Genomic DNA, 25,298 nt, shown 5'->3' with positions numbered 1-25,298 from the left:
AAGACGGATGAGAAATGAACATGAGGGCGCCTGCCGGGCCTTGGAGATAAAGAGCAATGAAGTGAGAGGGGCCGGAGTAAAACGGAAAGTGAAAGGCGGAAACGATTCCTTACTCTGATGGCGGAGATACGAGAAACACGTCAGGAATTTTATTGCATAACCCGGTTGAATCTGAAAGAAGACATCAAACTGATTATACGGCCATTGTTAAGGTTTGCGCAAATTAATATAAGCACATAATTCTACTTAAAATGGACTTTTAATAAAATGCAAATAACCGTGTTTCAGCTCGACTGGAACAGGACATATTCTAATAATACGTTTCATAACGCCGCAGGTATGCCCCACATTGGTAATCAAACTTTCGTGGGTTTTGAGAAGTAAGGGTGATTGTATAGAAAGATCCGGATTTTATAGTAAGTATATACAGTAAGTGTGAATGCAGGAAAAACGCATCTCACAGAGCAAATCACTTCACACAATGGAATTTCTTTCCGCTTAAGCTTCTTGAATAGTGACTCATTATTTTACAGTTGGCTTGCAAACAGATGTTTTTCAGGTCTGTTTTAATGAAAGGGGTTTGTAAATCCCACGGTCCCCGGTGCTTCCCCAAGGCTGGATCCTTGCAGAGCCTGGCTTTGGAAAGTTCCCTATCGTCGTTTGACACCCTTTTTGACATGTTGGTTAGAGGCTTGACCAAGTACTGCTAGCTAACTCAATGGGTGTTTACCCGCCTACTGGATTGACTAGTCCTTTTTGGGCAGTAGTATTGAGGTTTTCCACAGATCTAATACATTTTCGCTTATGTACAGACAGTAAGTCCCCCTGCTAGGGACGCAAGACCGTCGCAGGGAACACGGCTGGGACTCACCCTGCGAGGGACGCAAGAGCGTCGCAGGGAACACGGCTGGGACTCACCCTGCGAGGAACGCAAGAGCGTCGCAGGGAAAACGGCTGGGACTCACCCTGCGAGGGACGCCAGAGCGTTGCAGGGAAAAACGGCTGGGACTCACCCTGCGAGGAACGCAAGAGCGTCGCAGGGAAAACGGCTGGGACTCACCCTGCGAGGGACGCCAGAGCGTCGCAGGGAACACGGCTGGGACTCACCCTGCGAGGGACGCAAGAGCGTCGCAGGGAACACGGCTGGGACTCACCCTGCGAGGGATGCCAGAGCGTCGCAGGGAAAAACGGCTGGGACTCACCCTGCGAGGCACACCAGTACATTCCTTTTGATAGTAAGATAATCAGCAGCCTCACAAAGACACAGTGACTGGCATACTAACATGGGGTGTGTTTATGGTGGTCTGCGTAGCGGCATGCTAAGCGTCCGTCTGGCGTGTCCTGAATCCGCCCAGCAGCTTATCTCACAGCACAGTTTCCGGGGGAACCCCAGCATGCCGCCAAGGTGACCTTCAGGCCGTGTCTGCCGATGCTAATCAGCTTCCATCTCGCGTGCAACCAGCTGTGGTGTGCATGCGCTTGTGTCTTTGGGGGGGGTGGTGGAGAGCTTGAATAATAAAAACATCCTTATTAAATATTCCAGCCTCGTGAGATCGACCCACATCCATCACAATCACCACCCCCCCTCGCTGAGTTACCTCATCCGACTGAGTGATAAATGACAGCGTTGTTGGCTCATGGGTCAAAAACAAACCTCAGTCTCACTGTCCCACAGCCCCCTCCCCCCCCCCCCCCCCCCCAACCGGCTCTCATAGTCTCTCTGTCTCTCCCTGAGATTAATGGATGTTATGTGAGAAATAACAGTTCTGAGCTTTGGGGGAATGACGCCCTTTTTTATGCAGACGTAAAACTCTAAGGTTAGCTCTATGAGATAAACTTGACTATAACTATTACCAGTACACCCCAGGACAAACGTAATAGAACCAGTTTGTCCACAAGGTTGTGTTTCTTTAAAACACTGGGAGAAGCTTCCGGAATTGTGCCGGGCCTGCGGGGTCTATCACACGCTCCCTTCTATTTTTGACATATGACCTACAAATCAAAAGAAGGAATCCTGAGACTGTATGGGAAGCCAGGGCAAATGGGGACTGTCACTGTGGCAGGGCCTCATCTCAACGAGGACGCAGCCAGAGTGAGGAATTCTGGGAAAAGAGTTGAGCGGAGGGGGGGTATGGGGACAGATCTGTCCCTTATAAGGCCACAGCCGCCAAAGGTGTCGCCATCACAAAACACTGGAGGGGGGGGGGGGGGGGGTCCTCTCCAGGGCTGAAGGGGAAGGATGGCGTTGCAATGACCCCCCCGTAAACGTGCCCACAGTGACATAACACCACAATGTCTCTCAGTCCCGCTCATTTCCTCTCCCCTCCGTCAAGGTCAGCCGTCCCCCTGAGCACATCGGCTCAGTAATATGGTGCTTAGTGGAGTAGAAACCAAACCCCGCTCCCCCCAGGTACCGCTCAGGGCTGCCCCCCTCCACCACCCTTCCCTGCGATGCTGTGGCCGCATTTGATGCGTGAGCTTAATCTCTGGTGTCAGGGCCTGGTTCCTTTCTTTGATTTCCCTAAATTACCTTAGATGATGCCTTAGAGCGCAGCTGCACTCTTTTCTTTACAGAGCAAACACTCTCTCTTGCTGGGCCTGGACTGGGCCAGCTGGTTCCTCCATGGTCACAGTCAGGCTGCAGGTGCAGTATCAGGTGCTGGGAAATCTGCATGCAAAAAGCAGACATGCAGAAATCATATGCACAAGAAGCAGACATGCAGAAATCATATGCACAAGAAGCAGACATGCGGAAAGAATATGCACAAGCAGACAAGCAGAAAGCGAGCGTGCAGAAAGCAGATGCGCAGGACGCATGCACGCAGAAAGCGGACATAACGCAGGAAGCTGATGCACAGAAAAAGGCCGCCCCTGAGCCCACAGCGGCACTGTGGGTTTGATGGCACCTATCCAAGCTCCTTTGGAGTGGCAGGACGTCACTGGTCTGTGTGTAACACCTGGTTCAGAGCCAGGGGAGGTGGAGGGGGTGAGTTGCTGGGATGGTGCCGAAAAGCACTGTGCAGTAAATCACCCAAACTCACCCAGCCAGTGTTAACCCCTTCAGTCCTGGTGATGATTTGTCATGATTATGCTTTGAGGTTTGGGCCCCAGAAATTGTAACGGTCACATTGACTCTGCTGATGTGCCGGGGGGAGGGTCTCTGACCGCGGATCCAGCCGCCCGCGGGCAGGCTGATGGTGGTGAAGCCCCCCCCCCCCCCGCCGGCAGTGACCCCTCTGATCCTCCGGCACACCAGCCCCTGCTCTGTACAAACAGAAACGCCTCCGTCTCCCAGCAAAAGCTGGTTAGTGTGGAAGTTAATACTCAAAACAGGCAGAGTCACCAGAGCCTTCGGCGGATTCGCGGCCTTTAACTGTGCGATGAGCTTTTAACAGGCAGCCTGCGTCACTGGCTGGGGCTGAGGGGGCTGATCACCCACTAGTGATGAGACCCGATTTCTCCACAAATGACAGAGCTGTCACCAGAATTATGTGTCCATACAATAAAGCAAGAAAAATAAAATCACCTCACGATACCCTGCTCTGCATTTCAGCCCACCCTGGCAGATTAGTAGCACACAGGTCGCCCGTCACACTAATTTCATTTATCCACTTATATAATTCAGTCATGCAAGTTCCTCTGTTTTCATCCCAAGCAAGTCACATTTATTTTTAATCATATATACTTGGTGTTTAATGGAGTTTTTGTCAGAATAAGTGAATGGGGGGGGGGGGACTAGCTGACAAGTGCAGGTCCTTAACCACTCACTGTGAGTTCTGTAAGCATTCCGGGATAAACGTATCCATGGCAACCAGGGAATATCTTTTCGATCAAATGGTCCGGGTTGTGATTGTGGGACTGCAGAGCCAGGCCCGGGCTGCATGGTAAGGGAAAGGCCCGGTGGCCGGCGCTGCTGGAGAGGCTGGGCTGGCAGCAGGCTGCGGACGCACCGTGCGAGGATCAGAGAATCACACCGGCCTGCCACCTCCATTGGAGACCCCTAGAAAGACACTCCGAAGTCAGTCCATGTTCAGTCATTTAAAACGCGCGTCAGAGCCAAACATGACTCAAAGCTGGTGGACCGCAGTCATCTGTCTGCTCTCATTACACGTCATGAGCTGTTTGTCTGTGCTGTGATCCCGATTCGTTTAACCTCAAAACAATTATTGACACTTTACACACAAGAACTCCACCAGCAACCCTCTGAGTGAGAGGTTGTCATAATGTATCCCATGGGGATGTGATGGACAGGCCCAAAGACGGGCTTCATGGAAGTGAGAGCCGACACCGTATCCGGGGGTAACAGGGGAGGGCTCAGGTAGGGGGAGGGGTGCACGTACACAGAAGGAAAAGCAAATTTCAGCAGAGAGGGCAGTCAATGAGAGCTGGCCACAAGACCTCACTGTGATAGGCTCCTGAAAACGTTTATATGTATAAATTCTGCCATCCCAGTGACCCATTAACAGCCCTCCGTATAAATATACATATAAATGCAAATATCAGTATTTCTGTATACAAATATTGATACGTAAATATAACTCTATGTATTAAAATGCTCGCGCTTTTCAGCTGCGCTTTTTTTTAATCGCGCACACGCACGCGCCCTCCAAGCTTCGCTTCGCTGTGCCCAGGGTATTTTTCGTACTCTGTAAAGCGGCGAACAGCGCCCCCTGCCGGAATCCGCGACCCCACTTTTCTGCGGCGTCAGACTCTCGATTTTGTCAGACGGATATCTGCTTGATGAAGGATAGCAGTGAAATAGTTGCCTAGGTCGCGTTATCTGATGGTAACATGCGACATGATGAGAAATCAGAGCGGAATGACGGCCAACCGGTAGGATCTGAAACCCCCGACCGATATACACATTTTGCGACATTACAGACTAAAACGCAGAGCGGTGTTACTCTCAAATAGTTACTTTAGTACTGCCAGAGGTTAGGTGTAGGGCAATAACTCTTCTCCATCTCTCTTTTCGAGCTGATCCCGAGCTGATCCCGAGCTGATCCCGAACTGATCCCGAGCCGACACTTCACCGCTCTAACCCTCACCTGGACTCCCTGGAGATCATTATGTGAAACCAACTGGGACTTTTAAACTATATGGACTGAAATTAACAGCAAAGCAAACAATAAATACACAATATGGACAAAAGTATTGTATAGGTGTTTCATTCAGACCCTTTGCCACAGGTGTATAAAATCAAGCACCCAGCTATGCAGTCAGGTTGACAAACACTTGTGAAAGAATGGGTCATTCTGAAGAGCTCAGTGAATTCAGGCGTGGTTCTGTCATAGGGTGCCATCCTTGCAATAAGTCAGTTTGTGAAATTTCTTGTCTTTTAGATATTCCATGGTCAACTGTAAGTGGTATTATTGCAAAGTGGAAGTGTTTCGGAACAACAGACCATGTCGCTGAGTGCTGAGGTGCATAGTGTGTGAAGTTAATGGTGTGTGGTTGTTGTTCAGGGCTAAGCTAGGCTCCTAAGTTCCAGTGAAGGGAAATCTTCATGCTCCCAACATGGTGGGATCAGTTTGGCCCCCTTTCCTGTCCGGCATGACTGCACCCCAGTGCACAAAGCCAGGTCCATAAAGACATGGTTGTGTGAGTTTTATCTGGATGAACTTGACTGGCCCGCACAGAACCCTGACCTCATCCCCTTCAAAAACCTTTGGGAAGAACTAGAATGGAAACTGTGAGCCAGGACTTCAAGTCCAACATCAATGCCTGACCTCACAAATGCTCTTCTGAATGAATGGGCAAAAACCCCCTTGCGAAACACATTGAACAAGATATTATTTGAGTAAACTCACTGGAGGACAGAGGGTTGTAAAGGTGCCGTTAAAATGGGAGGATTACCTTCACGAAGGCCAGGGAACACTACTTCAGTACTGACTTTGTTCATTTAAAAATGCCACTATCGTGTAAAGCAAAGATGATCTCTAGCCCCGCTACTATATTGCGCCACATGTCCAAAAAGCATATTAATAACAAGAATGAGAGAGCCATCTAGTGTCTGCATAGTGACAGTGCATCCCATCACACGGATCTATTTTATGTATCGTAATTAGACCTAATAAGAAACTATTTTTACAAATTAGGATATTTATCGTTATCATAACAAGGCTATTACATTACATCATGAGAACTACTAGTAAATACACTAAATGTAACCGTATGGCTTACTTGGGGATCGGTGATAGACGTTAGGTTATAGTGGAATGTAATTAACCTGTAATTGTGCGTTTCCCCGTTGTTTCAGGATGTGCGTGCATTCACCACCAGGTGGCAGCCTTCGCTAACAAACGCAAAGCACTGCTATTTCGACATCACTGAACTCAACAAAAATATATATATTTTCGACCGATCGTAGACACATGATCCAGCGGATGAATAGTTAAGACATTGATTTGCGGCATGAAAGTTGTGAGCTCAGTATAGAACACGCTGGTCCAGAAGAGAGAATGCTGGAGTAATTCCATAGGTATGGTGACGCTCTTTTCATACACAAAAAGACAGAATCTTATAGTGTCCTTCATAAGAACATGACAAACATGTTTCTAGAGCAGAAGCTGACAGGGCTCGTGACATGCTGATGTCTGGTATTTACCGCCAATGTTTTTATTTTTCACTTCTGGCCTGCAGCGAAATACTAAACCTGAGCTTCGCCCTTATCAGGGCTCTGTTTCCAGGAACTCTGAGAAAACATTCGTGTCCATCCACAGGAGTGTGGGAAATGGGAAGATGTTTGGGTTTGGCGCTACTCCGCAGCCGTTCCTCCTGCTTTATTTGTGTTCCGACATACATGGATCCCTCTGGCAGGCATAAAGCTCCAAGACTGGAATGAGGCGCGGGGAATCCGCATCTGACCCCGGCAAACCTTGAACCATCAGAGGCTCTGGGGTCTAAATGGTTTTGGTGCTCAGACGACCCTACTCGATCATCCGTGTCATGACCTACGCTGGATTGTACCTGATCCCAGGTGGGATCCCTGAGTCACCATTCTCCGGCATTGCTGTAAACATTCTGGGAGCCTTTCTGGGTAACAAAGATGCTCAAAAGATACCGACTGGAACGGAGCATCAGCGGGGGATCAGGGTTGCAGGTTTGAAGCTCCAGCGGACAGTCAAGGTGCCTGATTGGTTCAAGCTGAAACATCCAGGCCCATAAAAGTGACCATTATGTTATCAAGTGTGACAAAGCACTCTTTAATAAAAGCTTGATTCAAATCACATTACATGTCTGCTTAAATACATTCACCTCTAGACCAAAGTCATTTAAGCCAAACTATATAGCTTTCACTTGCACATTCCTGAACCATTAAAAGATCAAGATTTAATGTCTCACATGACATTCCGGAAGACTCCAGGACTCTGGGACTGCAGGAACATGAACCGAAACCTCGACGTGGGCTGGGTGTGGTGGGAGAGAGCGGATTCCCGTAGACACCCTGGCCTTTTACAGATATCTAGTCCACCATCATTCACCTTTGGTCACTGTGAGTTTCGGGGAAAGAGGCGGATGCACCGCTGAGACCGAAATGCATCCAAAGTAACTCGCAAAGATGATTGTGACCTTTAACACCAAAAGGAAAAGCAAAAATATTTTTGCACAAACCAAGTGGATCCAAACGTATCCTATGACCTCTGACCTTCCTGCGCACCTACCTGGTACCTCTTTCCTCCCGTCTCCCTGCGTTTTCCCAGAATGCATCTGACGGGCAGTTGCCAGCCCAAGGCCGCGGCCCCCGTTATCGCGGCAAGTCCTCAGCTCCCATGTCTGCTCCTGTGCTCCTGTTTAGTCTGTCAAACATAATCCGAGCCTCAAAACCCAAACAGCCCTGACCAGAAGACCGTGCCAGTTTGAGCCTCCAACCAAACAGCAGGACCGCTCAAAAAATCGTGAAAAACATGCACAGAGATTGAACCAGAACGCTGTTGCTGATGCCCTATGTCTTCCAGGATCTGATCTCTGGTCTCTGGAGCAGCTCAGGGGTCATACTATGTATTCGAACGTAACTTTTTTATTCTCGATTTTATGGTGAAATCAGACAGAATTACACTGAAAACCATAAACAGCCTTTAAATGGATGATCCTTTTGCTACCTGCCCTTAAAGCTTGACAGTGGTAGCCCAGCTATCACCCAGAGAAGGATGTGGATTTTGGGGGCGGGGGGGAATTCTGGACAAGGCTGCAGCGTCTGCATCTGGAACAAGTGGTCCTCTTTAAATAACCCCAGACATCTCCGCCACCCCCCCTCACCACCCTACCCCCGGCCTTTCCAGGAATACCCTGATAGCATTGGGGGGGGGGGGGGGCAAGCCTTTAGAGGCTCATTCTCTGCTCACCGATGACCCCCCTCGCTGGCAGACCTACATACAGACAAGAGTAAATCAGTCTGCCAGCGCCAGCCTTTTTTGTTACGTTGGGTACCTGTACTTTACGACAAACTTACCCACATGACTAATGACGTCTTTTGCAAGGAGACCCTACTCTGTAATTTTGTTCCTGTGTAACTGTCAAAAACAATAATAAAAGCGATGATCATTATGATCATTGTTGTCCCTGTAGCAGCACTATTCTGTTCTCCTGTGTCACTTTACTGTAACAAGACCCTGGTTTAAAGGCTTATACAGAGTTGTGTTAACCCACAAATATGTGTTTGCTTATATTGCATTAAAGCAAGACAGGTCCAGGGACATTGTATATACACTGATGCTAAATATTAGCCAATGAGATCATGTGACTGTACCAGCTGACCCATGTATGGCGAGACCGATTGGCTGCACTACTGAGTGTATACTTATACCTGCAGCAAGGACACACAAATGTGTAGCACTACTGCGAAGACAAGCCATCAATTCAGACGCGTTTTCTCCTGTATTCTGCCTCGGTGCTGTTTGCTCAGCCCTCTGCTCACACCCAACGTAGAGGAGAGCGTCCGGGAGCCAAAAAACATGGGAAATTTACAGTAAATCAGGCTGTTGACTGTAACCCTAGATTCCGTCCTGTTTTTATAAGGACTGGATACGCATCCAAAGTGTTGTCTGGGTGTAAACAAGGAGGATAATGATTTACAACTGAAGGCTACATTCTCAATATCGTGAAAATATCAGAAAAATGTATTTTTTTTTTGGAGATAAAAATTTCCTTCATTCCGAGGGTTACTTGCGCTGCTTTAGTTGGGAGGACACGCAGAGGGGAGAACATTCTGGATCGATTGGCTGGAGGTGTGTTCGCCACACGGTGCCAGCGCTCTGAGGGAGGTCATCCAAGCCCCCCCCCCTCCTTCATCCCTGGGGTGCCGTACCGCATTGTACCGGCCCACACATCACCAGCAACGTCTTTACATGTGAAGCACTGTCAATGTGGTGACACCCCGCCCTCCCCCCCCTCCCCGCTACTGCGTTTCATAACCCCCAGCCGATGTTTGCATAAGATGCTCATGTAAGCGTCCCCGGTGTCTGACACGCTCACACGGGGCGAAAGATGCACTGTGAAACAACATCAGGATGCACGTGAAAACGCGAGGAGCGGCCATGAGGTAGCCATGGCGACGCCGGCACGAGAAGGGTGGGTAACTGGGGAGCACGTCCAGTGGATCGATGTGGGGACCCAGCCCGGCCTCTCCTCAGCGTTAATCGGATCATGGCGGGGGTCCGATATGCACAGAGGACTGAAGCAGCACCAGAGAAGCAAACGTCCCGCAGCTGACGGACGGGCAGGCAAAGCACGCCCCCCCCCCCCCATCATCAAGGTGTTAAAAGGTCAATCGGAGGTCAGGCAATAAATAAATCACGAATGGGGGGGGGGGGCGGGTACAGAGTGGCCGTGGCTGAGTATGAAAGTCGCAGGTGTCAGCAGAGGGGGAACTGTCAGGATAGACCCGCCGAGTCCAGATGCGGTTCGGGGCCGTGCAGATCGGTCCGTCAACCTGCTCCTGCCAAAACACAGCATCACGTGGCGGCGTCACATCTGTTTCCATGCGACACTTCAAAGCCCGACGCATTTAAGAACAATCAAGACCGCAACCAACCAAAAGAACACGCCTCTCTGATCCCCAATTGGATGCTCGGTCACATGTGACCGACAGTGAACAGAAGGGCTCTGAACAGGACATGAAAGAGAAACCAGACCCATTCAGACAGCCCCGTAGCCACTAACACGGGTTCATAGTAAGACATAACATAAAATAACATAAAAACGTTCTGAGGGCAGGAAAAAAAAAATGAGTGGTCCAGAGAGGTAGCCAATCAGATTATAGAAGAGGTGGATCCAGGCAACAAAATGAGCTGAGACCAACCAATCAGATGTTTTGGTCCCACCTCCTCTATTGCTTGGACCCACCTCCTCTTCGATCTGATTGGTTCTCCCTCTGAACCAATCATTTTTCGCTCTGCCCTCAGAACATGTTTGTGTACGTTAAACTCCCACGAGGCAGCCACGCTGACTGTGTTAACATGAAGTGAGATCCTTCACACGATCAGGTTCCTAAACCATATCGATGTCTGTGACATTAAGTGGTACGTTTCCATAGCTTCCTTAAAGGAGAGCATCAGCAGCTGCTGGGGGGGGGTGAGATAATCTCAATAAGCCCTGAGTTCCATAATTCCATATCCATATCTGGAGTTGCGGGTTCGGTTATGTAGGGACCATGCTAAACACAATGTCACCGCTATTTTCCAGCCAGTATGCACAGGAGGAGAAGTTTCCCCTGATCTGGATGCGTTCCAGTCATCGCGCACTTGAAAACATGCTGATCCATCTCTCCCTCCTGAGATCTTGTCCCCTGGCTGTCTCCAGGACGACGGCCCCGGTATCTGTGGGGAATCTGCTTAACTCACCGTTGGCGATGAGGTGGGCGGGCCCCGTTCTGGCTCGCCGGCGTCCTGCCCGAGAAGAGCGATCTCTGGAATGTTCCCTGTCCGGGTCACAGGTGGCGAAGCGGTTAAGGACCTGCAGCATCAGCAAAAGCGTCCAGCTGTGAGGTTACCGGAAGGGTGAGGATAGTGATTTACGGCAAACTGAACACATATATCCGCATCAAAACAAGGATACCAGCCACGAAGAACTAACAGATAATGTACAACTAAATATCTGTACAAGTGAAAGCAGTAAAAGACTGTATTTTGGCAGTTTAAATGATGTAATTCCCATATTTCTCCATCGAACACATTTTCCCGACTTTATACATTCACTGGCTACACCACCATTGTGTACACAACCTTTTTGTGTTACTGCCGTTGCCATGGAAATCCCATGACCCAGCTCACAGACACAAACATGCCATGTAATGAAATCAACCCACTGTCCCTCTGCGGGCCCCCGTGACGGGGGGGGGGGGGGGGGGGGTGCAGAGAAAAGAGAAACAAAAGCTACACATACGGGCCACAGATACACATGGAGACCGAGAAGGGGAGGCCTGAACAGTGTCCTCCCAAAGACTGAACACCAGCTTGTGTAGGATCCAGAAGAGGAACTGAACTCAGAGCAGTCAGCTGGGGCAAGAGGTTACCCTCATGCTCAGGGGTGTGAGGTCTGTCTCCGCAGGCCTCGGATGCAGGCGTATATGGTATTGGGGTGGGCATGTGGGTAAGAAGCTATCTCTTCATGCTTAATGGGAGTCATGTGACCAAATCACGTGACTCTTGTGGCTTCCAAGTCCTCCATCCTGCCCTCCATCCTGTTCCACTCCTTCATCCCCTCTCTCCTCCTCCTCTGTCTGTCCCTCAGCTGTTCATGCTGGACTTGAAAGAGAGTAGGAACCTGCTAAACAAGCATCTTCATGTGTGTGGTGACCTCCCCCCACCCGCCAACAACAAAATGGCTGCCCTGAGGCATTCTGGGAGATGATATTAACCAATCGCTTCCGGCTGAGCCTCAGGGACTGTCTGACTCACCCAGCCGGCAGGTTTGGCGTCTGACACGTGGCCCTGGTGTGTCTGTACGTGTCGGTCACGCTGTGCTTTGAACAAAATCACAGTGAGTGACAGCAGCCCAGCACTGGGGAGACATACTAAAATCTCTGGGGGGGGTGGTACAGTGATAGGATCTCTTTTGTTATTTTAAATTAATGTGCTAATGTCTTTCCCTTCTGTACAGTTATGCACTTTCTGCGTATGAATGCATATCACATGTGTTTAGCATGCTAGGCAAGCATCCATACATGTACATACACAGACAAACACACAAGTGTTTGTATTCCTATCGTTGTGAGGACTGTCCGTTGATTTCTGATCCCAACATGCCCAGTCCTAACCTTAACCAAAAGTAACCAGACAAAATACAAGACTTTTTGGCGTTTTACTTTTTGCATTCACAGACTTTTGTGGGAACCGGAAAAATGGTCCCCACAACGTCAAAATAACAGGTTTTTATTACATTTGGGGGGGGGCATTTGGTTCCCAGAATGTAATATAAACCTAATCCACACACATACACACACTCACTGAACTCCCCAGCTTGAAGTGAAGTGTAACTTAACCAGGCAGATAAGACGCAGACAGAAGTAAAGGGGTGAGATCAAAAGCATATTGTTCTTGTGTGTGTGTGGGGGGGGGGGGTTACTGACAGCAGGGTGGACATGGAGCCCGCAGTGAGGAACAGAGCATGTGTCAGGCGATGCCACTGCAGCTGCTTGTGTGGGGAAAGGGAGTCGCTAGTTTATCATTCAGTCAGTGTCGAATAACGTGAATTACTGAGACAAAACAGACAGAATTGGTACATTACACCTCTAGGTGTCACTGTGTGCTGCGCAATTGAGGCACCATCGCCGTGGCAACAAGAAGTAGGCCCTGTTGCTACTGATGAGCCAGCGGAGTGAAGAAAGGCTCCCGGACACGCCTCCTTTAGTTTCATTTAACAACATGTGACTGACACACTGACATTCTGCTCCACAGACAGACTGTACTCACACAGGTCATACTCAGACAGGCCGTACTCACAAAGACCATACTCAGACAGGCCGTACTCACATAGACCATACTCAGACAGACCGTTTGCATAGACCCTACCCAGACAAATTATACTTACACAGACCATTCTCAGACAGACCGTTTGCACATAGACCATACTCAGACAGGCCATAATCACAAAGACCATACTCAGACAGGCCGTACTTACATAGACCATACTCAGACAGACCGTTTGCATAGACCCTACCCAGACAAATTATACTTACACAGATCATACTCAGACAGACCGTTTGCACATAGACCATACTCAGACAGGCCATAATCACAAAGACCATACTCAGACAGGCCGTACTCACAAAGACCATACTCAGACAGACCGTACTCACAAAGACGATACTCAAACAGGCCGTACTCACATAGACCATACTCAGACAGGCCGTACTCACATAGACCATATTCACATAGACTGTACTGTAGCAGGTTGTACTCAGGTCATGCTCACAAAGACCATACTCACACAGGCCGTACTCACATAGACCATACTCACACAGGCCGTACTCACATAGACCATACTCACACAGGCCGTACTCACATAGACCATACTCACACAGATCACACTCAGGCAGGCTATACTCACACAGCCTATACTGAGGTAGACCGTACTCATGCAGACTGCTTTAAAACAGACCACACTCAGGCAGACGTCCCAGGCAGACTGTCCCTTGATGGACCATACTCAGATACTCAGTTACTCAGATACTCAGTTACTCTCTCTGCCAGAATCAGCCAGCAGCCTCAGAGAACCTGGATCATCTGGGAAACATCCAGGTTACATCATCCATGGCTACCTCACTGTGTAGCAGAAACAAGTGAGCAAGAGACAGGAGGGCGAGACCCCCAGTGCTCATGAAGTCTGTGTACCCCCCTCCCTAAAAGATCATCTCCACCCACCCTTTCTCACTACCTCCTCTGTACACCCCACACTGTAAAATTTAACAGCTTGTAACCACCAGCCTCAAGTGCATAAGAAAACACAAAGAAAGCAGCCATCATGTATGTGCAGCTGTGCGTGGGCCCCCACGGGACAGCATGGGGGTGCGGCCCCCGCAGGTCACGTCCGTGCTGCTGTGAGCAGGTCCAACACTCCGGCTTCTCTAGTCCAACAGTCGTGCCCTAAGCTCTGCCCCCTCTAGCCAAATGTCACCAGCCGCTCCTTCTGTTTTTAAAGACAGACCAGCAGAGGGCATGACAGTTAAAAAACTGAACGCTGGTTCATTCAGAGAGTTATCACCACAACAACAGGTACCTTGTTGAGTATGTCTGCGTCACCAAAAAGGCCGACAGACCAGGACCGTGGAGGACAGTAAATCCCGCCGCCCCCCCGCCAATAATCCCACCCCACAGACATTGACAGGATACTCTTACCTTTAATCAGGAACAGTGCTGCCCCCCCCTTTTCCCGTCTAACTTCTCTTAAAACTGTGCTTATATACCTTGAAATGCTTCGATGTGACTTTGCTGTGTCCCTGGACCCCCCCCCCCCCCCCCCCCCCCCCCCCCCATTAAGCAGCACTTTGTGGGCAGTCAGAGGTCGCTGGGTCCGCTCGCTCACTCACACAATAGCGCCTTCACATTGCGACCCAAACTACAGTCACGGACCCAAACTACAGTCACGCCTCGTTGTAATTGCAGCCGAAATGTGCGGCGGGCATCGTCCTCAGCCTCGCTTTTCTCTGCGTAAATGTGATATTATTCACCTGCTATTAATAGCCATCTCTCAGCTGGCAAAATAAAAAATTAAAAAAGAGACGAGTCATATTTTCCAGAGGGCTTTTGTTGGAGTACTGAGGGGTGGGCGGGTGGGGGAGGTGGGGGGGAGGGGTGGGCGTGGTGGGAATCCACCCCCCCCCAGCCACCCACGTATGTCCGGGCTGGGAGCCACCACACCTCCTCACTTGGCAAACAGAAAAGAAACAGAACAAAGAAAACCTGTTTGGATGCCCTCCCGTGCCCGCCGTCAATGCCCTCCCGTGCCCGCCGTCAATGCCCTCCCGTGGTCACATGGTGCGTCTTTCACAGCCGCGTAGAAAGCAGCACGCAGCCTGACCTTAGGAGGCTCAGGCTGAAACTAATCACCTGTCTTTCCCGGCTTGCGTGTTACTAAAGAAGCGGGCTATTTATGACAAATTGTTACTGAAAATATGGGTAATTAGTGTCAGCATTCCGCCTTGTTTACATGCCGCTCATTAGCTTACAGTAAGTAGTCCTATAAAGGGTACAAGTGTGGCTGTTCGGGACAAGGCCAGTGGGGTCACGGAGTTGCAGAGCTGCTCTTATGTGAAGATTGTAGAGAAAGGGGAATATGGAGTATGCACCCGACTCCCTCCATGCCCACAGATAGGCGACTCTCCAATGGAAGCCGGCCTTGGGTTTGTACTGGTGGCTTTTTGGTGGAAAATTCAGGCCTGTGTCTGCTGGGTGATGGTGTGACAAGACAGAAACTGGTGACGTGAGTGACACCGAGAGCTCTGTGCACAGTGAAGCAGGTAACCCGGGAGATCTGTACACAGTGAAGCGCGTGACCCGGGAGATCTGTACACAGTGAAGCAGGTAACCCGGGAGATACGTGCACAGTGAAGCAGGTAACCCGGGAGATACGTGCACAGTGAAGCAGGTAACCCGGGAGATACGTACACAGTGAAGCGGGGGACTCGGGAGATCTGTCCACAGTGAAGCAGGTAACCCGGGAGATCTGTACACAGTGAAGCGGGTGACTCAGGAGATCTGTGCACAGTGAAGTGGGTGATTCAGGAGATACATGCACAGTGAAGCGGGTGACTCGGGAGATCTGTGCACAGTGAAGCGGGTGACTCAGGAGATCTGTGCACAGTGAAGTGGGTGATTCAGGAGATACATGCACAGTGAAGCGGGTGACTCGGGAGATCTGTGCACAGTGAAGCGGGTGACTCAGGAGATCTGTGCACAGTGAAGCAGGTAACCCGGGAGATCTGTACACAGTGAAGCGCGTGACCCGGGAGATCTGTGCACAGTGAAGCAGGTAACCCGGGAGATACGTGCACAGTGAAGCAGGTAACCCGGGAGATACGTGCACAGTGAAGCAGGTAACCCGGGAGATACGTACACAGTGAAGCGGGTGACTCGGGAGATCTGTCCACAGTGAAGCAGGTAACCCGGGAGATCTGTACACAGTGAAGCGGGTGACTCAGGAGATCTGTGCACAGTGCAGCAGGTAACCCGGGAGATCTGTGCACAGTGAAGCGGGTGACTTGGGAGATACGTGCACAGTGAAGCAGGTGACTCGGGAGATCTGTGCACAGTGAAGCGGGTGACTCGGGAGATACCTGCACAGTGAAGCAGGTGACTCGGGAGATCTGTGCACAGTGAAGCGGGTGACTCGGGAGATACCTGCACAGTGAAGCAGGTGACTCGGGAGATCTGTGCACAGTGAAGCGGGTGACTCGGGAATGTTTGCACAGTGAACTGGGTGACTCTGGAACTCTGTGCACATGCAACCCAGAAAGAATTCCTCTCCAAATTGAATTAAGTTAATTGATAAACTCTGGATAGACACCAGTATTATTAAATAATTACTGAAAATGTTAGATAGATTATTATCCATAGAAATCCATTTATTAATGCATATTGCTAGATATCGTCTTACAAAGGGTCCCCTAAGAACAGCAGTGAGATCATTTGTTTGCTGGCTGCTAAGTCTCTGAGTCTTTTACACAGACAGGGATGCATTTCCTTTAAGATTTTAACAACTCTGAGCCATTAGCTAAGTTCTCCCCAAACGAGCTTGACGGGCCGAATGGCCTCCTCTCGTTTGTAAATTTCTTATGTTCTTATGTTCCCGTCTCATTTGCACGCAGGTGTTTGTCTGGACGTGGAGGTCAGTCCTTTCCGGAGGCTTCCGTTCCAGGGAGGCAACTAATGGCAACTGAATAGAAATGCAAAAGAGCCAAAGCGTAAAAATGTCAAACAGCCACTTCACTTGATTGGTCCATTTGTGCACCTCTAGCAGATAATGACAGATCTTAATTATTATTAATCAGTCATTCAGCTACTTAATTCAAGTTATTACCCAATCAGAATAATTTTGTTAATCATAGAAATGCATTACATTATTGTATGAAAGAAACTATGAGGGAAAGAAAATAGATCTGAATCGACCTTTATCTAAAGGTTAAGGTTAGATGATCGTTATATTTCTCTCCTCATCAGAATGTCGCCTGCACTGGTGTTGGGTCGTATACTGACTGGCAAGCAGCTTAGGACTGCAAGGTTGTTGGGCTACCAAGGGCTGCTCATGTGCCTGTAGGTTTAAAAGTTTGAAACTGAATTTGAGGTAGCATTCTTGAATCCTGATTGGTGGGACTGCCAAATGCTTTCAGTTTCCAGCTGCTCTACGCCAATGGGAGATTAGCTAGGCTGTGATTTGACAGCACATTATACAGCAGAGGCCTGACTGAAGGCCTCACTTGGCTGCATGGGAATCCCAGATGATGTCACGGTCCATGACAGCCTAACGGGGAGGGGGGCACATAAACTTAAATAGCAGCCCCGAGATCAGCGGAATCACAAGACTGATGCCACGAGACCCCGTGTCACCCCCCTGGTCATAGCAAACACACGGCGGCACATGGGTAAAAATAGCACTCCAGTGGCCCCCGCCCTGCAATCATCAGCGCCACCCACCTCCCCGCCCGCCACCTCCCTCTCGCAGCGTCCAATAAGAACAGCCGATAATAAACCCTGTTTTCCTGGCTTTACCGTCAGGTAAACTCAGGGGAACATACACCACCGAGTAGCTTCCCGTCTGGCCTTCACTTGGATATTTTGCACCCCCCCCCCCACCCATGGAATGAAAGGGCAGTTGTGTACCAGCAGGGTCATGGGCGAGGGCAGTCAGCAAGACAAGATCCTCATTATTAAAAAATAGTAACTGCTTGATGTCAGACCTTGAGGTGTCACTGCTGATGGTACCCTGCTTGTTCTGGGAGAGAGGTCTTTATTATCCTGATGATACGTCACTCCCGATCTTACTGACTTGCTATGAGGTACAATACACCTCTTTTCGCCAAGAAACATCATTCCCCATGTTCCGCTCGGATGCGCAGCTGTCCGCCCCGCTCCTGAAAAGGCTGCCTTTGAGCGTCCAACTTCAGCGGCACTGGTAAGTGCCTCGGCGATTTTAATCCATCATCACGTGTCCCTGCGCTGGACAATGAGAGACTCCTTTGTGCCATAAGTGAATGACGGTTTCTGAGGCGATTGTCTGAGGTCTTCAGCAACAGACCCCCATTCACAGATCATTCTCGCTCGACACGGCATTTTCGCACTGGATTGAAGCCTGAGATGCCAAACTGGGAGCCGGTGCTCCATGCGAACAGGAATGGCGCACCACAGTCATGTGACGGCGTTTCCCGTTTAATTACACCACGCGGTGCTAAGTAGGTATTTGGTTGACAGCCATTGGCAGCTGGGTCAAAATGAGCTTCATTAGTACTTGGACTAGAACAGTGGTTCTCAAACTCGGTCCTCAGGCCCCACTGCCCTGCTTGTGTTCCAGCTATCCCTGCCTTACACACCTGGATTACCTGGATCAGGTGTGTTCAGTCAGTCAGAAGCTGAAAGACAGCCGGGACTCGTGTGTGGGGCAGGGATGGCTGGGAAACCAGCAGGGCAGTGGGGCCCGAGGGCCGAGTTTGAGAACCACTGGACTAGAGGCTTCCGGAATCTTGCTGCTGGGAGTGACACTCTTTGGCCAGTAGGGTCTCTTTCTACTGTGAGTGGTCCCTTTCTGATAGGATTGCCCTTACAGCTGACTGAGTTCTTTGACAGTGGGGGGGGGGGCTAACCCCGCATTCCAGGCCCACTAGAAACATGAGCCGCATCACTTAAAACGGACCGGCTGAATAATTTCATACCCCACCATCCAAAAAGTTGGTTTTCTGGCTGAAACGGCTGAGCCACATCACCCAGGAGGATGGTGCACATTGATGGGGGCATGTTATAATGTTCATGAAAAGTATGAATGCGCACCATTATCCCAGTGACTGTCGAGCCTCCATGAAAATTAAAGTTTTCACCCACACGCACAAACAGCTTCTGCAGCTTTCTCGCCAGGTGATTGGTCAGCAGCAGCTGCCCTGCGCTTTGGGCTGCACTCATACTAGTCACCCATTGGCCGCTTGTCACCATGACATCCCGAGACTCCGCCCCATTCCCCCAACGTTGCCTATACTTATTTACTGAGACACACACAGTCCCCCGTCACCACAGAGCCAGATATGAGACACACGCATCGGTGAGAAACGCAAGCAGCCCCCGTTTCAGGAAATCGCTGTCACCAGGGCCATAGACATCAAGGCTTTACCTTCATATTTTTAATGTTTAAATGACATGTAAAATTACATCTGCCGTGACTTTCTATTAGTGCGATCAACCCCAAGACCGAAACTCCTTTATAAGCAGATCCCCACAAGACAGCACGGTTTCCCCCTTCCCCAGGGGCCATGGTGAGGACCCCTCCCCCAACGCCAAGGGTAAAACCATCAGGCGTCAGAGTTTCGGCCTCAATACACAATGTGATTGGCGGTGACATCATCGAAGGCCACCTGGAAAATCCTTGTCACCTCCCAGCGAGATGCCGTGGGAAAGTTCACGGCAGGGACCTGCATCTCCGGTGGCATTCCGAACAGATGGAATTCCGGATCGTTCAGCACTTCTGGCGGACCTTGCGGCAACTTGGCTGCGCAGTCTGCCACTCCCGTGGATCTCAGCCGCGGTAAAAATAGCGGGAAGCCCAGACATGCCAAAGCCTCCTGATCCCACATAATTACAGGTGATTTACACCTCGATCAAGATTCCTAGGTCCTTCAGAAGCCCTGCGATTTGAGCAGTTTGGACGTTTCCCGGGTAGCAGAGCAGTAACCTGCTGCTGGTCACCAAACCTCATGACTTCAGTTGTGTACAGCAGACGGCACCACGGTTAAGTATATGACCAAAGTACCTGAATCATTCTGGTATAACGTCAAGCTTTATAAAGGAATAATCATTTAAAGTCCCAAAGGATGATGAATTTTAAGATAAACCCAGCGCAAGCCAACAATGTGGGAGTCCATGCCTCCCGTAGGAAGTAAACGTCCCTGTGGTGAGAAACGGGCTCATATTCACCTAGGCCTACTTCACCCCAGTGACCTGGCCTGCTTTACCTAGGCCTACTTCACCCCAGTGACCTGGCCTGCTTTACCTAGGCCTACTTCACCCCAGTGACCTGGCCTGCTTTACCTAGGCCTACTTCACCCCAGTGACCTGGCCTGCTTTACCTCGGCCTACTTCACCCCAGTGACCTGGCCTGCTTTACCTAGGCCTACTTCACCCCAGTGACCTGGCCTGCTTTACCTAGGCCTACTTCACCCCAGTGACCTGGCCTGCTTTACCTCGGCCTACTTCACCCCAGTGACCTGGCCTGCTTTACCTCGGCCTACTTCACCCTAGTGACCTGGCCTGCTTTACCTAGGCCTACTTCACCCCAGTGACCTGGCCTGCTTTACCTAGGCCTACTTCACCCCAGTGACCTGGCCTGCTTTACCTAGGCCTACTTCACCCCAGTGACCTGGCCTGCTTTACCTCGGCCTACTTCACCCTAGTGACCTGGCCTGCTTTACCTAGGCCTGCTTCACATCAGCTCTGTTCCCAGACTTGACCCCGACCAGCAAGGCACCACTGAGGTACCCTGAGCAGGGTACCCCCCCCCCCCCCGCCCTCCAAGCACTGCTCTCCGGGTGCTGAATTAGCTGCCCCCTGCTATGTCACATGCATGGGATAAATGCATGTTTCGTTGTTGCGCACTGTGGTTTGTCAACACTGATCATCTGGTTCTAATTTCCTTAAGTGCACCGAGGGTCCCCAGGCTGAGTGTCACATGAATACCTCTGAATGTTTAACTGTGTCGCTTAGTGACAGTATCACTGTGGGTAAAAGCAGACCCACCTCCTCCCCCAGCTAGTAACTGGGTGTAATAAGTGACACGGAGGTGAGTCCTGGGGCTGTGCTCACATTGAGCAGGGGGGGGGTCTGGGCAAACATGGTTGACGACGGAACGTCGATTTCAACACGGCTGTCAGAGAGCCGGAAGGAGGAGTAGTGAAGGTGGGGTTCCTGATGCTGGAGAGGAGAAGGCAGTGGTGGGGGGGTGGGGAACTGTCCTGGGGAACCGGTGGGGCCCCATGTGAGTGGCACACACACACACTCACACATACCGGTTCGTAATTATATCTTTGTGAGGACTCTCCATTCATTTCTAGGGGGAATTCTCTAATCTCAACATGACGCCCTTAACCCCTACCCAGCCCTAACCCTAACCATAAGTAACCAAATTACCACCCTGCCGCTCACAGGCTCGCGGGCCCATTACATGTCAGGTATGAGTAAACACGTGTAAATACATATCAAACACATGTCAACACGTGTCGTCACCGGGCTGGCCACTGCTGGCATCAACATCATCTGCGGGGGGGGCCATTGTTTGACAACTCTAGCATTTTGCACATGGTTGAAAAAGGTTCGCTGATCCCTGTAGAGAGGCATTTCTGCTGTGTTTTGGCATGAAGATGATGATGATGAAGAGCATAGGGAGCATGGGGGGGTTGGGCTGAAGTAAAGCCGAGCAGCGTCAGAGGCTTGTCGACAGTTACGCATGACAGCGAGAGTCTGCACCCAGAATGCAGTGACTCACCAAAACTAAACAGGGAGTGGCTGGCATGAGACCGTGTGACATTATTAATCTCGCCTGCACTACCACCCCTGCCCCCCCACCCCCCCCCCACCACCCCCACGCCCCCCCCCCCCCCCCGCCCCCAGACCAGCAGGGAAGCCAAACCAAGGGCCAGACAATTCTGCTCGCTTAAGTGAAAACCAGAGGGAACCGGTCTAGCCTGTGAGCACCATGGGAAGGTTGGGGGGGGGGGGGGGGGGGGGGCGGGGCTAGTGGGGGGAAGGGGGGGGTGTGAGATAGGAGATTATCGGTGAGAAAACTGGAAGCACCACGCCCTATGCGAATTACACAGCTTTTGACACTTAAGTATGCTTGACAGGATGACTCGCTGGATCGGACCTCAAATGACGAGCGAGGACTGGGAGGAGAAGGACAAAAACACAGGACATGAGGACGGAGTGCGTCGGTGCATGTCGGTGAGGAAGAGGAGGATGGGCTGCATCGTCGAGGAAGAGGAGGATGGGCCACGTTGGTGTGTGGCAGTGAGGAAGCCAGTGCTGGTTCCTAGCTCCCTGACACACATCCACCAGATGGAGAGAGCTTAAAATATATTTTAATTCCAGCATGAATCAAACTGCATGTTTCCAGTTCAAAAGTTCTTTGTTTTTGTAGGCCCCATGAGGGGAATTTATTACAGCTGTAACTGGGGGGAAATTGTAACCTCAACCCCCCCCTCCAAGGACTCATTTGAGGTTTGGAGGACGCCATCAAACACAACGGGCGTCAGCGACGACAGGACCTGAAATGTGGCTGTGAAATCCATGCTGTTCTGGATCATTATGTGCCATTTGTCACTGAGCAACTGAACCGGCTTTCCATTGGTCAGTCTGCTGGAAGGAACTAGGCAGTGGTTGTACAGTGCATACTAATCCCACCCACCTTCGACCAAATGTTAAGTCATTCACTGAAACTCACTTCAAGAACTTGGGTCGCTACATTGCCCCCTACTGGACTGAGCCACCACCTGCAGTCTTATACTATATCCCTCAATCACCGTTCTTGAGGGGTAGAGTCACCCATTAATGGTAATTAAGATGTCTAAATTTACTAGGTTCTAAATATGTAATTATTGGTCGCCAGAACCCATTGTGGTTTGGCCCAGTTCCAGAAGCTTTAAGGGAAAGTCTAGGGTGTTTTATTGGCAGTTAGAGCAACTCATGGAAAAGCCTCAGATGAACAAACCAATCCACTCCTTGCAGAACCAGTTATTCAGGCAAGCGTGATAGACGCCCCAGACTGGGCCTATTCCAGCAGAAGCCCTCAAGCCAACAGGTAGCTGCTCCGTTCTGTCTGCTTTGCACTGGCCACAAACTGCCTGTCAGCGCTGGCACTGAGGCCGTCATGCATGCGAAGCAATATGCAACGTGCAGGACACCACAGATGGTCGCTAAAGGTCATGTTTGCTAAAAATGGAATCTACTACAATGGCTCCATTCAAGGCCAAGTTCTATGGCCTAATCTGAATTCACTAGGTACACGTGCTAAACGGGGAATTCATCCATAGTTCCCACAAGCAGCCAGCAGAGAAAATTTTCACATGAGACGTTGCTGAAACCCCCCCCCCCCCCCCCCCACCCCCCCCCCAGCCCATAATAATTTACCCGTTCCCTCTACTCTTTTGTCATTCGATCTCACTGTTTATTTTAGTTGCCAGAGCAACGCCACTGGCTTATCGCTCACCCAGCTCCCCGTGCCGGTTAATCTGCAGAGGAACACGCCGTTGCCGTGCCTCAGTGGCGACGCGTGACGTAATTCGCCAGGGTGTCGCAACACGGCGCGGCCGCGACTCGGATCCGGCGGCAAAACGCTCCAAATGTCGCCTAATTACTAAGTCAATCCGCTTTTGTGATGTGAAAAATGACAGGCCGTTTTCAGATAAAACCCTTATCAGTGGAAAATAAAAGCCTTTCAACCACCACAGAGACGAGAGAATCCCTTCTTTGGTAAGATGTGTTTTGACTATTTCACAGCACTGCAGTAGCGTCACGCACCATCCCCATGCGTTCTACCTCACTTCCTGTCATTCGTGTGCCAATCTTCTGCCAGTTTTGCCCATAAGACTAAAAACAGCACAATTGCAGTACCTCTCAGATGTCCATCCATCCATGCATCATCTGTAAAGGCCTCATCCAGCATCACTGTGTCTCCTGGCTCCTAACAGAAAATAAAAAAACATAAAGTAGAACAATTATATTCTTGTTTTCGCATGTTGCAGTTACACTTTACCTTCTACATACAGACTGGTCAGTAGCAATGGAGGGCAGGTTCTGCTAATCCGCCAACCACTAATTAGTGAAGCTATCTTTTTTGTTAGCGGATTAGCGTTTCCACTAACTCTGAAAACCGCAAGCAGACCAATTAGCTTCCGCTAACATTTTTTTCGCGGGTAAACTGAATAAAGTTCAATGCGTTTCTAAACCCTAAAATCAAACAAATTCGTTTCTGTCTGTTGTAAGCTTGCCTGCAACAGTCTATCTGGCGTGCTTCTGACTGACTACGTGAAAACACAAGACATGACCAGTCGATAATGTATTTACGGTAATCTGGGCTAAATTTAAGTGAACGTGTATTTTCTGGGTTCTGATTGACAGAGCTATAGACTATTAAAGAGCTGAGACCCTCCTTCCTAGTTCTGGGGAAAGAGCGCCATGTTTGTTGTTCCCAAGTGGCTTCACTGAGGGCAAAGCATCAGAAAGGACTAGTTGTGAAACAGGCCTTCTCTGACAAAATGCCTATATCTCGCAAACGGAATATCACTGAAAGAAATTTTAAATGCAGGTTTATTCCAGAAACTCTACAGAATCCAACAATACCCAATTGGTAAGTCCTAAATATCCGCTGGTAATGACTCTAGTGCAATAGATGCAGGGTTACCATATTTGGTGAGACGAAAAAGAGGACATGTCTGGCAATCGGAATATTTATCAGCTTACACGCCCATTGACCAATCAGGTAGAGATTTTCTTATGAATATTAATGAGTTTTCCATAACCAGCCTGTAAACCAAAAATTAGCATCTGGGTTAACACAGATAAGGTAACTTTACAGGACTTTAGCCCAGTCCTCAGGGTTCTCCCAACTGCCCGCCATGACGTCCTGTCTGCTGGTCCCTGAAGACTGGCTTGGGAAACACTGACATGAGGTGCAATGTTTGGTGATTTATACTAATTTTAATGAATTTTCAGAAACGACAAAAGCCCCCCCCCCCCCCCAGGCTGTTCTAGGGTTACCTATAACAGCACAGCGGCTCTTTCTGGGGGGTCATTCATGGCTCCTCTGATCAGTCGGGAGACGCGTCCTGCTCCGCAAGTCACTCTCACCGTGATTCCCTGTCACCTACACACTCCTGCAGCTCTTGGGAGGATTACGGCACGTAATCGGCAACGGCGTTTCGCACAAGCACCACGTGACAAGGTTCCGGAATGACGCTCCTCTCACTGAGCTCTGTATAGTGGCCTGTATAGACAGGGGGTGTTCCCCACTCACACCGATGACACGCCTGTCATTAGCCAGGACCGAAGGCCTGTGACAGTTAATTAAACTGGCTTTGTTCCACCGTCGAGAGGGAGGGAAACACACTGATA

At 50.0% G+C, this 25,298-nt stretch overlaps 1 long non-coding RNA gene across 1 annotated transcript; it reads right to left on the bottom strand.

Annotated features, from left to right (window-relative positions):
* Positions 1 to 16,555: 16,555 nt before the first annotated feature.
* LOC125724949 (uncharacterized) lies at positions 16,556 to 25,064 on the bottom strand. The gene is made up of 3 exons (XR_007387261.1): positions 24,945 to 25,064; positions 23,799 to 23,868; positions 16,556 to 16,872 (listed from the first exon to the last, which is right to left on the bottom strand). It is a non-coding gene; the product is annotated as an uncharacterized LOC125724949 (long non-coding RNA).
* Positions 25,065 to 25,298: the final 234 nt, after the last annotated feature.

Source organism: Brienomyrus brachyistius, unplaced genomic scaffold (genome assembly GCF_023856365.1).
Source record: "Brienomyrus brachyistius isolate T26 unplaced genomic scaffold, BBRACH_0.4 scaffold58, whole genome shotgun sequence".
Classification (NCBI taxonomy): Eukaryota; Metazoa; Chordata; class Actinopteri; order Osteoglossiformes; family Mormyridae; genus Brienomyrus; species Brienomyrus brachyistius.
Note: the sequence above shows the minus strand (reverse complement) of the source record. Positions and strands in the feature narration are given on the sequence as shown.